This window comes from Chelonoidis abingdonii, chromosome 25, assembly GCF_003597395.2.
Source record: "Chelonoidis abingdonii isolate Lonesome George chromosome 25, CheloAbing_2.0, whole genome shotgun sequence".
Taxonomy (NCBI): Eukaryota; Metazoa; Chordata; order Testudines; family Testudinidae; genus Chelonoidis; species Chelonoidis abingdonii.
The window spans coordinates 17,745,641-17,761,402 of NC_133793.1; positions in this window are offsets into that span (position 1 = coordinate 17,745,641).

Genomic DNA, 15,762 nt, shown 5'->3' on the forward strand with positions numbered 1-15,762 from the left:
ACTTGATGGCCAGACGAGATCATTAGAGCATCTAATCTGACCCCCTGCATATCACAGGCCTCCTGTATGACACAATAGCTTCTTTTGGGGCAAACGCATTCCAGAAAGGCATCTAGTCTTCATGAAATGACATCAGGAAATGGTGAATCCACCACTTTCCTTGGTAGTTTGTTCCTGTGGCAAATCATCCTCGCTGTTGAATATTTGTGCCTTATTTGTAATATGAATTTGTCTCTTTTCACCTTCCAGCCATTGGGTCTTGTAATGCCTTTCTCTGCTAGATTAAAGAGCCCTTTAATACCCAATATTTTCTCTCCATTAAGGCACTTCAACTCTTCAATGAAGTCACCTTTCAATCTTCTTTTGATAAGCTGAACAGATCAAGCTCTTTCAATAGCTCACTAGAAGGCATTTTTCTCCAGCCCTCAGAACATTTGGTGGCTCTTTGCTGCCCCAGCTCTGATTTCACAACATCTTTTTCAAACGAGGACACTAAAACTGGATGCAGTATTCCAATATCAGTCTCACTGATGCTGTGTCACCTCCTGTGATGTTATGACATAATCTGTAACTGTATAGATCACCGTTACAACAATTGTTCTATATTTGCAGCCAATATTGTATAAAGGTTGTCATGTAAGGGGTTTATGGGGAGGTCATGATTGGCTGATTATAATTATGCTATTTGTTTACGTGTATCATTTTTGTCATTGATGTTATGAATATTGGCTTTATACTGTCTGTATTTCAAACTTGTGCTATGCTTCCGGGGAACACCCCAGACAAGTTGGTGTCAGTTCTGCCTAGCCTGCTTAATGGCCCACTAAGGAGTCTGCTCATTGTCCCGTTTGCAGTTTCTCCCACTTCACCCACCTGCAGGGTTTGAAGCAGCAGAACAATGTCTGCTACCAAGCATTGAGCAACGCAGTGAGTGGTGGCACTACGAATCGTGGTGTACGTGTCCAGTGAGCTGTACTGCTTGCCACTGTCAGACACAGCACCAGTGCAGCTACAGAGAGTGACAATACAGTCAGGGCTGGCTTTAGGAAGTGCGGGGCCCAATTCGAACAGTTTTGACGGGGCCCTGGCAGGGATGACTTAAAAAAAAAACAAGTAAAAAACCACATGAGGCTTGCACTCACTGGGCGGTGCTCTGAGTCTTCAGCAGCACTTCAGCAGTGGGTCCTTCACTTGCTCTGGGTCTTTGCTGGCACTGAAGGACCTGTTGCCGAAGTGCCACCAAAGACCCGGAGAGAGTGAAGGACCTGCTGCCAAAGTGCTGCCAAAGACCCGGTAGGGAACCAGTTGTTAAGATTTTGGCAGTTCATCACTGAATTTAACTAATAATTTCCCATGTGGAACTGTATAAAATGCTTTACTGAAATCCAGGTAAATTAGATCTGCTGCATTTCCTATGTCTAAAAAATCAATTATCTTCTCAAAGAAAGAGATCAGGTTGGTCTGGCACAATCTACCTTTTGTAAAACCGTATTGTATTTTATCCCAATTACCATTAACCGCTGTGCCTTAACTACTTTCTCTTTTAAAATTTGTCCCAAGGCCTTGCATAGATTGAGATCAAACTAATGGGTCTGTAGTTTCCTGCATCACCTTTCCCCCCATTTCTTAAAAATAGGTACTATATTAGCAATTCTCCAGTCACAGGGTGCTACCCCTGAGTTTATGAGTTCATTAAAAATTCTCTGCTATTGGGCTTGCAATTTCATATGCAAGTTTCTTTAATACTCTTGGATGAAGATTATCTGGGCCCCCTGATTTAGTCCCATTAAGCTGCTTGAGTTTGACTTCCACATTGGATGTGGTAATTTCTACTTAGAATCATAGAATCATAGAAGATTAAGGTTGGAAGAGACCTTAGGAGGTCATCTAGTCAACCCCCTGTTCAAGTAGGACCAACCCCAACTAAAGCATCACAGCCAGGGCTTTGTCAAGCTGGGCCTTAAAAACCTCTAAGGATGAAGATTCCACCACCTGCCTAGGGAACCCATTCCAGTGCTTCGCCACATTCCTAGTGAAACAGTTTTTCCTAATATCCACCCTAAACCTCCCCCACTGCAACTTGAGACCATTGCCCCTTGTGCTGCCATCTGGTACCACTGAGAACAGTCTAGATTCATCCTCTTTGGAACCTCCTTTCAGATAGTTGAAAGCAGCTATCAAATCCCCCGTCATTCTTCTCTTCTGCAGACTAAACAATCCCAATTCCCTCAGCCTCTCCTCATAAGTCATGTGCTCCAGCCCCCTAATCATTTTTGTTGCCCTCCACTGGACTCTTTCCAATTTTTTCACATCCTTCTTGTAGTGTGGAGCCCAAAACTGGACACAGTACTCCAGATGAGGCCTCACCAATGCCGAATAGAGGAGAATGATCACGTCCCTTGATCTGCTGGCAATGCCCCTACTTATACAGCCCAAAATGCCATTAGCTTTCTTGGCAACAAGGTTCACACTGTTGACTCATATCCAGCTTCTTGTCCACTGTAACCTCTAGGTCCTTTTCAGCAGAACTGCTGCCTAGCCATTTGGTCCCTAGTCTGTAGCACTGCATGGCATTATTCTGTCCTAAGTGCAGGACTCTGCACTTGTCCTTATTGAACCTCATCAGATTTCTTTTGGCCCAATCTTCCAATTTGTCTAGGTCCCTCTGTATGCTATCTCTACTCTTCAGCATATCTACCACTCCTCCCAGTTTAGTATTATCTGCAGACTTGTTGAGGGTGCAATCCACGCCATCCTCCAGATCATCAATGAAGATATTGAACAAAACCGGACCCAGGACTGACCCTTGGGGCACTCGGCTTGATACCAGCTGCCAACTAGACATGGAGCCATTGATCACTACCCACTGAGCCTGACAATCTAGACAGCTTTCTATCCACCTTATAGTCCATGCATCCAGACCATACTTCTTTAACTTGCTGGCAAGAATACTTGCCAGCAAGTTAAAGAAGTATGGTCTGGATGAATGGGAGACCATATCAAAAGCTTTGCTAAAGTCAAGGAATAACATGTCCACTGCTTTCCCCTCATCCACAGATCTTGTCCTCCACCTGGTTCTCATAGTCACATGCTTCCACTGGCCACTTTCCTCACCCAGCAGCCTCCCCTCAGAGTTCTCCAGTCTGGCTTGTATCTGCGAGTCTTCACTTTTCCCTTCAGCCTCCTCTCTCCTTCCCCCCATCCATCTGCTCAAATCTCCTTCAAACCTCAACTATATGTAACCCTTCTGCCCCTCTGAGTTGGCAGCAACAAGGGCCGGGTTCAGTATCCAGGGGTTCCGTTTCAGTAACACAAGGCATAATCGGCTCGAGCCCCCACCCAGTGACCTGGGACACTTACATACCACACCCCCCTGGGTGCCTCTAGGAGGCAATACTTCCCCTCTCGCAAGCACGGAGTCTGAGTGTAGCAAAATCCTTCATTAAAGAAGAATCCAATGCAGCATCCATTGGAAAACACAAACAGAATTATAACACAAACGCATAAACAAAAACCCACTCCAAGTACGTTGGCAATGTCTTTTCCCCTTAGGGTTAAGTCTAATCAAACCAAAGTCCAACAACCAAAGTCCTGGTTCAATGCACCCAGAATTCAAGAGTCTATCTGTAGAGGTCCTCCCCCCAGCCTGGGTAAAAGGGCACCTTATGTGTCTCAGGGCACTGCCTGCGCTCTCTTGTCTGCTTCCGCCTTCTCCACGAACTGCTCCGCTTTACCAGCCGCTCCACTCTGCTCCTCCAGCCGTCCTCACAAACTGCTCCGCTCCACCAGCTGCTCTGCTCCACCAGCTGCCCCGTGAGCTGCTCCAGTTGTCCCTGCAAACTGCTTGGCTCCATTCATTCTGTGGGCCGCTCCACCCGTCCCACAGCTACTCCGCTCTGCCAGCCGCTCCACTCCACCAGCTGGCTCATGATCCGCTCCTGCCATCCCCACAAACTGCTCCACTTCTCTCCAGCTGCTCTGTTCCACAGTATAGCTTCAGGCTCCCCCACTAGTTAGCACAGTACTCAGTGCTCTCAGCTCAGTAATTTCAGCTCTTTTGTGATTTCAACTCTTAGCGATCTCAGCACATAGTAGGGGAGCCCCAGTGCTAGTGCACCAATAGCCCAAAGTGAGTTCAGCTCAGCAACCTGTATCTAGATTCTTAAGGGAATAAAAAAATCAACTCTGACATTCCACAGTGGAGAAAGGAGGGGGTGGAACTGGTGCTTCTGGCTCTACAAGGAGACTGCACCACCAGGCACAAATACATGTCCCCAGCCTCTCTCCATTCACTGGGCTTTGGATCCCATGTCCTTTGTCTAGCAAGTACCACCCAACTGAGGTTGAGTCATTTCTGTCACAAAGCAGTCCCACAGCTCGGCAGCCTGGGATGGGGTAGGCGTGCCTATGCAAATACACTCTCTGAAATTCTTTCCACCAGATGTCAGGGTAGAGCTCATCCTGACTCTGCTTACATATAGTTTCCACCTGCATCTCCAAACCTTGGTTCTTCCATCAGCCTTATCAGGTGGCACTTCATACAAATGACACTCTTTTCAGGTACCTGTTCCAGGATAATGTACATTCCACAGCTTCCACATCCAGTCAGCTTCATTGTCGCTTCCCTTTCTGGGGTCTCTACCCCTGCTGTCTCTGTAGCTCTCACAGCCTCCCACCTAAATGCCTGTCGAGGAGAAAAAGGGAAAACACACACACAAAACAAAACCAGAACACCACATATACCCTTCCCCACATTCCTGTGACAAACTCCCCCTCAAACCCTCCTGGGCCCACCTATGTTTGTGACTCCTGGGCTTCTGTCCTGCTGGCTGACTTCTTGTCTGCCTTTATACGCCCCATAATCAGGGCTCTGCTGTGATCAATAGCTCGGCTACTCTCAGAGCATACTGCCCCCTACCAGTCCCTGCAAACTAATACACACACACACACACACACACACACAGAGTAAGCAAGCAAACTGGAGAACTCACTCTGAAAGAATGCACCCCTGTGTCCACATCTTACACATACTTGTAATAATCTTTGTACAATGTATGTCTTGCAAAGTATCATTTGAAAACTCATAATTTGCTGCTTTCTATTGTCTTGATAAAATATGTGTGATAACACTGCATGTGAGGTTATAAGATTCTCTGTATAGTGTTATTAACAAAGGTTCCAAATGGAGGTTGGCAAACAGGTCAGTCTCAAACAAAAGAATCTGCACTCTGCTTAATTTGCATTTAAGCAGTAAACAGAGTGATCAAGCAGGAGGGAGACAAAGGGAGTTCAAACAGGTAGAAAAACCCACAGGGAATAGCCTGAGACACTCTGTCTCCTGAATCTCAGCTAGCGATGTGTTCCAAGAGGGGGGCTGACACTATGAAAAGGAGGAATAAACTTCCCAAGGCACCCCCTCCTTTCTCTCTCTCTCTCTCTGTGTCCATTTATTCACTGACTGAGAAGGGACAAAGAAAGCCGTTCAGTTTGGCCAGTACGACTGCTGAGAACATGTGGTGAGAAAACGTTGCTTTGAATTGAACATAGTTTGTTAAGTTAGGCACCAGTTGTGTTTTATCTTTATTTTCCGTGTAACCATTTCTGACTTTTGTGCCTGGTTACTTGTATGCTCTTAAAATCTCTCTTTGTCATTAATAAACTTGTTTTATTGTTTTATCTAATCCAGTGTGTTTAAATTGAAGTGTCTGAAAAACTATTTGAAATAATAAACTGGCATATTATCATCTTACAGAAATAACTGACTTACATACTTGTGTTGCCCAGGGGAGGGCCGGGTGGTACAGGAGGTACATTTCTGGGGGAAATGCTAAGACTGGAAATGTGCTAGGGTCACCCTGCATGATACCCACAGCTGGGGAGAGCAGGGTGTGGCTGTCTGCCTGCAGCACACACAGACATACCTGGGAGTGATGTATATGCTGGAGGCTGTTTGGGAGCAGTCCTAGACTGGAAGCTACAGCAGCAAGGCATTGCAAAGAGCACCCCTGGCTGGAGGGGAGGGATGACACAGCTACCCATTGGTCTAGATTGTATCCTGGGTATGTCACACTCACTCCCTGCCCCTTTGGAGCTGGGGCTTGTTTCCCTTCTCTTCCAACAGCTCTCTGCTCAAACTCCCCTGACTCCGGCTCTGTTTGCTGGCTCCTGTGACACTCTGGGTGTGGCTACACATCCTGGGTTCCAGGACTGCAAGAGTGGGAGGAGGCCAACCTCCACCCACAACAGCTCAACTCTCCCCTGCCCCCCTTTCTTCCCTTACTCTCCCTTCTGACCAGCCCGAAGTCCTTGGGTGATGGGTCCTTTCTGCTTCCCCAGCCCGGCGGGTCACCCGCACCCAGGGGAGCCTCTGCTGTAGTTTTGGTAGCTGACAGGTGAGGCCCAGCTGCTGGCATGTGGATCAATGCAGAGCAGGCCATGGGTGCTGGCCAATCCTGCCAGGTCACAGTGCGCTCCCTCCCCTAGCCGAGGAGGGCAGGGGGCGGAGAGGAGACAATGGCCCTATGGGCATTGAAATCTGTTGTAGAAGTGGGGATAGGGGGCAAGGTCAAAGTGGCAGAGGAATTAATGCTTAACTATCCCGCAGAGAGCACATTTGTTTAGTTTGTTAAAATGCCAGTGGCCCCCAGTCCCCTGGCCTCCCCAGTTCTGGCACTGGCGCTACATAGCAAAGAAAAACTCAGGGCTGGCCCATGCCAGCTGACTTGGGCTTGCAGGGCTTGGTCTGCAGGGCTGTTTCATTGCTCTGTTGACTTCTGGGCTTGGGCTGGAGCCCAGACTCTATTACCCTGATAGGTGGGAAGTCAACACAGCAATGAAACAGCTTGAGCCCCATGGGCCCGAGTTGGCTGGCTCGGGCCAACTGTGGGTTTTTCTTTGCTGTTTAGTCATATCCTCAGAGTACCTTTCCCAGACTAGAACCATTCTGTGTAAGCATGAAAGCTTGTCTCTCTCACCAGCAGAAGCTGGTCCAATAACAGATATTACCTCTCTCACCTTGTCTCTCTAATATCCTGGGACCAACACGGCTACAACAGCAGGAAACCACCTTATAGACTAACCGACGAAGTGGGTATTCACCCACTAAAGCTCATGCTCCAATACGTCTGTTAGTCTATAAGGTGCCACAGGATTCTCTGCTGCTTTTACAGATCCAGACTAACACGGCTACCCCTCTGATACACAGCTACAACAACACTGCAAATAACATAATCAGTTCGCGCCCAAGACACAGCGTTCCAGCTGTCTAAGGGCTTGCGCATTGCAAGGAGCTGAGTTCCCTTGGCTCCCACTGAAGTCTCCGCAAACAGAGGTGCTGAACATCTCAGAGGCTTTGATGCCATTGGCAAACCTGTGGTTCTGCATAGTTGCTATTGCTGCTTTTCTTACGGCTTTGCCATGTGTGCTGCATGTGGCACTTCGGAGTGATTTCATTTAGGAGGTAGAACTGCTGAGAAGTCTTTTTTCCCTTTATGTGCTAGTGCTGCAGCTGCATCCGATTTTGCTTGTGATTAGATCCGATTCTGGCCTTTTTATAGCATCCAAATGAAGCTGTTTAGCTTTTGTTCTCTAAATGTGTCATAATAACCAGAGGGATTTCATTTGTCATTCTATGCGTTTGTGCAAATTACAAATGCACCGTGTAATGCAGCTGCAGGGTGAAACGTGCATGCTTGTTCCTCTTGAGAGTCTGAGCTGCCTTCTGTAACCAAGTAACTTCAAAGGACAATATCAGCCATAGGCGCCGACTTCCTGATTTCCTGCGGGTGCTCAGCCCCTGCTCTGTCCCACTCCACCTTCTCCCAAGGCCCCATCCCCACCCTACCTGTTCCCCCCCCCATTCCGCCCCCTCTCCGCCTCTTCCCACCCCGTTCTGCCCCCTCCTCCCAGGGCGCTCTATAGACGACTGGTTTGTCCCCATACTGGGGAGGGGGGCACAATCTAAAGGGGAGGTCACGTTTCCTCCCTGGCCAACTCCACCCCTGTGCCCTGCCCAGGGCCACCACGCTCTCACCGCCTCATGTTACCTGCTGGGGGGATGCTCTGTCCTCCCACTCCGCCTGTCCCCCCGGCACATTCCGCTGCTCTCCCTGGCAGGAGGGAGCCGCTTCTCATGCCAGCCCTTCCCGGTCACTGCTCTGCAGCCTGGCAGCTGGGAGTGTGCCTGAGCGAGCCAGAAATGGGTCAGGGGAGGGGGGCTTTGGCTCGCTCACCCCTGGTGTCTAGCACCTGAGCCCAGGCAGGGAGTAGAAGCTGCCTCCCCAGCCAGGCTCTGTCAGGCAGCTGCCAGTCCACCCCTTCCACTCTTGGCCCCTCCACCCCTTCCACTCCCCAGCATCTAGGGAAGGCCCCCCCAGACGTCACCCAGACCCACTCAGCCCCTCCTCTTCCTTCCCCGACTCCTCCCCCTCCCCTCAACGCCTCCTGCGTGCTGCTGAACAGCTGATCAAGGCGGGTGAGAGGCACTGGGGGGGAGGGGGAGAAGTGTAGAGCTGAAGAATGAAATAGTTTCTTTTCTTTAATTACTATTATTATTAAGACTTTATTAATATGACTTTATTTTGTATCAAATGAACAAACAGAACTTCACTGTTTTAACATTGTAACTCCTGTTTACCATTTGCCTCCCAACATTGCAAATTGTTCATTACACTTGTTTTGATAAGACTCCATATTGTAACAAACTCCATTTTGAAATGCTCACTCCATTTTGCAAAACCCTGCTGTCATCTTATTAACTTATTCAGATGTGTGAATGAGGGATGCATGGGTAAGGGAATCAATCTCCAGCTTCAGCCTCTTCTGATAAAGTGAAGTGCAAACACCCCTGGCTGAAGATGCAGATAACAGCCCTGACAAAGTGAGGAGAGTCCACCCCAAAGGAAAAGAACAAAGGTGCAATTGAAACAAGATGGAAGTCAGGTCCCAGGCTGAAAGTCACATCTGCAATTGACAAGTGATCAACCACACAGTACCCAGGGGCAACGTGACACAGCAAGACCCAGAGACTTGTTCAAACTAGAGCCTACAAAAAGGATGGATGAGATGGAAGACTTTGGGTAACGTTCTGCTGCCAACATCAAAGGGCATCAGTGCGTGCCCAATAGAGACCCTGCTCTTCTTCATGCCTGGCTTTCCTGGCCAGTTAGCTGCCACGAGCTGTGAACCCAAGCTGCGAAATCAAGCTACGTTCAGGACTGGCAACTATACAGCAGCGGCAAAACATTTGACTGTGCAGCCCGTGGGCAAGCAGTGGGGTGGGGCTGCTGGGTTCGCTCCCTGCCTGGAGGGTTGGGGCGCCTGCCTCACAGCCCCGTGCATGCGTGCGCCGCACTCCAACTGCCCTAACGGCCAGAACCGCACATGACTCTGTCTCCTGCTCCCCCTGCTTGGCGTACAGCAGGTGCGTCACTTCCAGGGCCCGCTGAGGTGGGAAGCACTGGGCACGAGGCAGAGCCAATAAGTGCCAAGCGAGGGGCAGGGCACCCAGCCTGGGCTCATGTCACAGAGTATGGGGGAGTCAGGCCCTGCACCCCTCTTCCTGGGACTCACAGTGACTCTCAGCCAGCCAGTAAAACAGAAGGTTTATTGGACAATAGGAACTCAGTCTACAGCAGAGCTTGTAGGCACAACCAGTACCCCTCAATCCAGTCCTTCTGGGGGTTGAAGGTGCTTGGATTCCAGCTTGTGATTCCCTGAATTCCCCCTCCCAGCCCCAAACCGAAACTGACCAAACTCTCCCTAGCAGGCTCTCTCCCTTTGTCCAGCTTCCCGGGCCAAGGTGTTTTGTCCCCCCTCCCCCCCACCAGCCTGGCTCAGGTTACAGGCCCAGGCCCAGGTCCTGTCCCTCACCAAAGTCACCCCCTGCTCTCCCATTCCCCACACCAACAGTTCACACTCCGTCACAGCTTGAGCCTCAGCTTGGGGGGGCACTGGGCTGAGACACCTCCTAAGTCCTCCCTTTGGTTGGGGGTGGGGCAGCTACTGTGCTGGCTGGTCCCAGGGTGGCCTCCTTAGTGACCGTGGGGCGGGGGGGTGTTGAACTGTCTGTGGGCAGCCAGGAAATCCCTAGGGGAGACGTGTGTGTAGGTGTTTTGCACCTGCCCTGCCCTGCCTGCTGCCCCCTTCCCTGGTCCAGGAACCTTCCCCCTCCCCGGCCCCTATCACACTGCCCCCCACCTTTCCTCCTTGGGCTCCCTGTGGCCCCTGGGTTTGTGTGTTGGACAGTCACATCCAATCTCTTCACACTGCCCCCCTTTCCCTCCCCTTAGTTCATAGCCCCAGAAAATCCCTTTTTCCTCTCCCCTTATTTCATGGGGAGATGACGAGCCGAGCGGGCAGTGGCGGTGAGGCTTTATACTTGGGGGGAGGGGTTGTTTCCGCAGGGCTGGGCGGCGCTGGGAAGGGTGCTGGGGGGAGGTGTTTTGCAGGGCTGGGTGCCGCTGGGGGTGTGTGTTTTGACAGGGCTGGGCTGTTTCGGCCCTCAGCTATTTTCTGTGGAGTAATATGGCCCTTGCCACTTTATAAGGTGTGCAGGCCTGTATTAGATATTAGCTATTGGTTATAAATCAAATTGGGTTATCATAATAAACATGGCACATTGCCTTGTCCCCTGAAAAGATCCTGTGTGGTTTTACCTGCAGAACAGGAGCTGATCGGCACGGCCTGCCACTGACGGGAGGTGCTGAGGGGAGGGAGAGGAAGGTCTGCCAGTGGGTGCTAAACATCCAGCCCTGGAGCACTCATGGAGTTGGCACCTATGACATCAGCCTTAAAATGCTGGTCCCTCATTCTACTCTTATTCACACTGGTGTAGATCAGAAGGGTGCCAATGCACCCGGCACAAGAGAACAGAATCAGGCCCATAATGTATGAACCTTTAACACAGGTTTGTAGTGTAACATAACAATGGCAACACTTTGAAATGTATTTTTTTCAAACATTTTTCTTTCTACAGGTTGGAAACATTCCCCCTCATCCCCAAATCACACTAATGAACATCACCCTCCAGGGCTGCTGAACTGGACAGACCTTGATTGCAGAGCAGGCACTGGGAACGTCCTAGTCTCTCGTGACAGGCATGGGCGGCAGGTTATGTATGTTTGGGTGCCCGAGCACCAGGAATATTGGCCCCCACCTGCCACCCCTCCCCCTGCGTGTCCCTGCCTTCTCCTGCTGCGGGAGTGCTCCTGGCAGAACTGCTGTCTGCTGCCCCTGGGTCCTAGTGCCCTTACCCTGCCCTTCGGCCCTAGCCCTGGGCCCTTCCAACGCTCCAAACCCCTCATCCCCAGCCACAGCCCTCATCCCCCTGCACCCTAATCCTCTGCCTCAGCCCTGAGCCCCCCGCCAGCAGCATGAACCCCTCATCCCCAGCCACAGCCCTCATCCCCCTGCACCCTAATCCTCTGCCTCAGCCCTGAGCCCCCACGCAGCATGAACCCCTCATTCTCAGCCGCAACCCTCATCTCTCTGCACCCTGATCCTCTGCCCCAGCCCTGAGCCCCCCCAGCAGCATGAACCCCTCATCCTCAGCTGCAACCCTCATCCCTTCACACCCTGATCCTCTGCCCCAGCCCTGAGCCCCTCCCACATCATGAACCCCTCATCCTCAGCCCCACAGCCCTACCCTCTTCCCTAGCCTGAGCTCCCCCACATCATGAAACGCTCATCCTCAGCCCCACAACCTTCACCCCTGCACTCCCTTCTATCCCCAAACTTCCTCCCAGAGCATGCACCACCTCCCCCTTCCTACACCCCCACCCCCAGCCCAGAGCCTGCACCCAAACTCCGTCCCAAAGCCTGCACCCCTCACCCCCTCCTGCACACCCACCCCTTGCCCCAACCGGAACCTGCACCCAGCACCCAAACTCCATCCCAAAGCCTGCACCCCTCCTGCACCCCAATCACCAGCCCAGGACCTGCACCCCAGACCTCCCCCCTGAAACCCTGCCCAGAGTCTTAGGCAAGTGGGGGCAGAGTTGGGGGGCGGATTCTGGGCACCAACAAAATTTCTACAAACTTGCCACCCATGGTGACATGATTACATGGTAACTTGCATGTTTGATTTCAAATGAAAATTCCTGTGAGCTGACACTTTAGGTGTTATATTGCCATTAATGAAACATGTTAATCCCCTTGTAGCTCTAAGAATATTAAAGTTGCTAATAGGGCAAGTCTTTCATGCTAGCAATAGTCATGTCATCTCATGAGCAGCACAAAGATTTTAGCTGATCTTGGAATGGGTTCATGTGTCACTTTTGTCCTGCAGAAGCCAGGGTGTCTGAAATAAAATAATCCAGGGGCACACTCACATTTTGTGCAGCTGGAAAATTGTAACTGAGGCCCTGAGATAAGCAAGGTTTGGGTGTCCCTGTAGTTAGTCTGGCCTCACCCCTTGTTACTGTAGGACACATCTACACTGCAATTAAACACCATGGCTGGCCTGTGCCAGCTGACTCGGGCTCACAGGGCTTGGGCTAAGGGGCTGTTTAATTGTGGTGTGGACATTTGGGCTGGGGCTGCAGCCTGAGTTCTAGGACCCTCCCTCCTTACAGGGTCCCTGAGCCTGAATGTTGACACCTGTCATAAATAGATAGCTAAGGGTTAATGTTTCTTTTACCTGAAAAGGGAACCAAACACCTGACCAGAGGACCAATCAGGAAACTGGATTTTTAAAAGCAGGGGAGGGAAGCTCTGGAGGTTTTTGGCTTTGTTCTGTTTCCTTTTGTTTCTTTTGGCTATGAGAGAAAAGCTTTTCTTTCTATCTCCAAGCTTCTTTCTACCCTGCTGTTACCAAGTTGTAAGTACAAAAGGAAAAGCAGTAGGGTTATATTGTAGGTTGTATTTACATGTGTGTACTTTGCTGGACTGGTTTAAATTGGCTATCTTTTGAATCAGACTGTTTATTCCTATTTTCTTATAAGCAATAGCCCTGTATGATCTCTTAATGCAGAGTTGATATTCTATGTAATTTCTTTCTTTTTATATAAAGTTTTCTTTTTAAAACCTGGTTGAGGGGTTTTTTTTCCTCTGGTTAAAGCTACGGTACGAAGGGAGGGAGAAAATCTCTTTGTATTAGCTTGACTAGGTTTGAATGCATAGCCTCAGGGGGAGGTAAATTGCCCTCTCTGGTTTGTATTCAAGGAGTAAGTACAGCATCGCTCAGGCTAACCCAGGGAGGGGGAAGCTGGGGATGAGATAACGAGGAGACAAGGGGAGGAGCTTGTTTTCCCGTTGGGTGGGAGACTCAGGGGGTCTGGATCTTGGGGGTCCCCCAGGGAAAGGTTTGGGGAGACCTGAGAGTTATCAGGGCTCTGAATCCTGATTGGGGGCAGCGAGATAAGATCCAAGCTGGTAATTTAAGCTTGGAGGTTTCATGTTAGCTTCTCAGTTTATGAACGCTAAGGTTCAAATCTGAGTAGGAGGCTATTACAACACCGCAGTTAAACAGCTCCTTAGCCCGAGCCAGCTGACAAATGCCAGCTGTGAGTGTGTACTGCATTGTAGACGTCTCCATAGTGTCCTAACAATATAGCAAAATAATTGTTTCTACCTCACGTACTATAGAGATGTTCTAAAACCCAATTTCTCAAGCTTTTTGTATCTGGGACACAAAAAACCACCTGCATTTTTTTTCTGCTAGCTGACAATTCCACTTTGTGGCCATGACGACTGTGGGATCTGAGACAGAGAGAGGAATTGTCTTTTTATGTGGTGTTACAGCTGTTAGTGCAATGGGGCCCTGAACCTCAACCAGAGTCTCTTGGAACTACAACAGTATTAATGATAGTGTGTCTAAGTCTATCAGTCCTGAAACAAAACCAAAGCCCCTTCGTCTAATTAATAATGACATACGACTCCATTACTTACAAACCCAAACATTTACCAGCAAGGCAATGAATAGCTAAGAACATCATAATTCTTACACCACAAAATAGCAAGGAAATGTATTATTCTTCTAAAGAATAAAGAAGTATATATTTTATCACAGCCACCTTAGTGCTGACCTTTGGGTTGCTGGGTTTTAAGCGTATTATTTTTTCATGTTCAGTTCAAGGAATAAGATTAAGTGAGAATTATATCAGTTGTTGGGACAGAGCCTGGCCTCCATGCAGGCTGCTTTGTCATGTTCTAGTGACACAGAGCAGCCTCAAACCTACTGTAACAGAGCAGCTGGGGAATCTTTGTTCCATGTCATGATGAAAAATATTTGACAACTACAATGTGTTTATTATGTGAGCAGTCTAAGATTGACGATGCCCTTAACTATTCATTTCTTTGCTTTTAAGTACTTAGATTCTGCATATGATGTGTTAAATAATTATACTGTTGTCACAGAGCAACCTTAATGGAACTTTGAAACAAGGATTATTGCTTGTGGATCTTCCAAGGTTTGCTTATCTTTAAACACCGGTTTTAAATAAATCTGAGGACCATGACTAGATTATTACATTAAAGCAGTGAGTGGCACTAGCCAAGCAATTCATTTCTCAGTACACTCCTGACAAGATGCACACTGGCAGTTTGTAATGTTAGTCAGACATGCACAACTCAACCCAGCCCAGCCAGCCTTCCATTTCACACTTAGCAATAAGCACGAACGGAGTCAGACCCGAGGCTAGAGCCAGGTTTTCTAAACTCCAGCATGTCGCAGCATGTGCAGGGTTCTGTAATCCAGATACTGTACATGGTGCAGGCCTGAGTGACAGAGGAGAGCGGAAATAGGGTCATTCCGAAAGAGAAGCTGAGGAGAAAGCCAAGTGAACTCAGTAGAATAGAATCTCTGAGTCAGCCACAGCTGTCCGAACCCAATAGTGCAGTGGATGTGTCCAAGGAGTTTCCTAATTCATTTCACTTTTGGGAATCCATTCACAATCACAACCTGGAATCAGAGTCATAACAACATCAGTTCCCTGTGCCTCCCAAAGGAGCTGTGAGAACAAGCAGCCCATAGGCACCTGAACTATTGAGATTAAATTGATCTCTGATGCAAAAGCCGAACCTGTTCCAATCATCTGGCCTGGGCGGTAGTGACGAGAATGCAGGATCACAGTGGCCGTTATTCCCAGAAGCACTCTTCCCACTGCCCCGATTAAGCAGGTGGTTCATTAGATTGGGTAGCTATGGCTTCCCTTCCTCCAACAGCACCTAAACTAATGTAACATATAATTGGAAGAGACAGGCAGGCACCTATGTGATGAATGCTGTAACCACCATGAAAACCTTTCAAGTAAACACTGGCTTTTTCTTCACAGCCCATAACAAGAGCCATGACACTGTGCCTCATGTTTAACTGAGGCTAGTGCCTTTTGTCTGGTAGCAGAGTGATCATTTAAATGCTGGGGCATCCTATAGATTCCAAGGCCAGAAGGGACCATTGTGATCATCTAGTCTGGCATTCTGTATCACTTCCCTGAATTAATTCCTGTTTGAACGAGAGTGTATCTGTTAGAAGAACACCCAGGAATGGAGACTCCATCAGAGTAATTGGTCCAATGGCTAATTGCCCTAGTGTCAAAAATTTGTGCCTTATTTCCAGTCTGTACTTGTCTAGCTTCAGCTGCCAGCTATTGGGCCTTTCTGTACCTTTCTCTGCTAGAATAAAGAGACCTCTGTCATAATAACTTTGTTCCCCATTTAGGAACTTATAAACTGTGATCAAGTCACCCCTTAACCTTCTCTTTGTTAAGCCAGACAAACTGAACTCCTTGAGCCTATCACTGCAAGGCAGGTTTTTCAATCCTT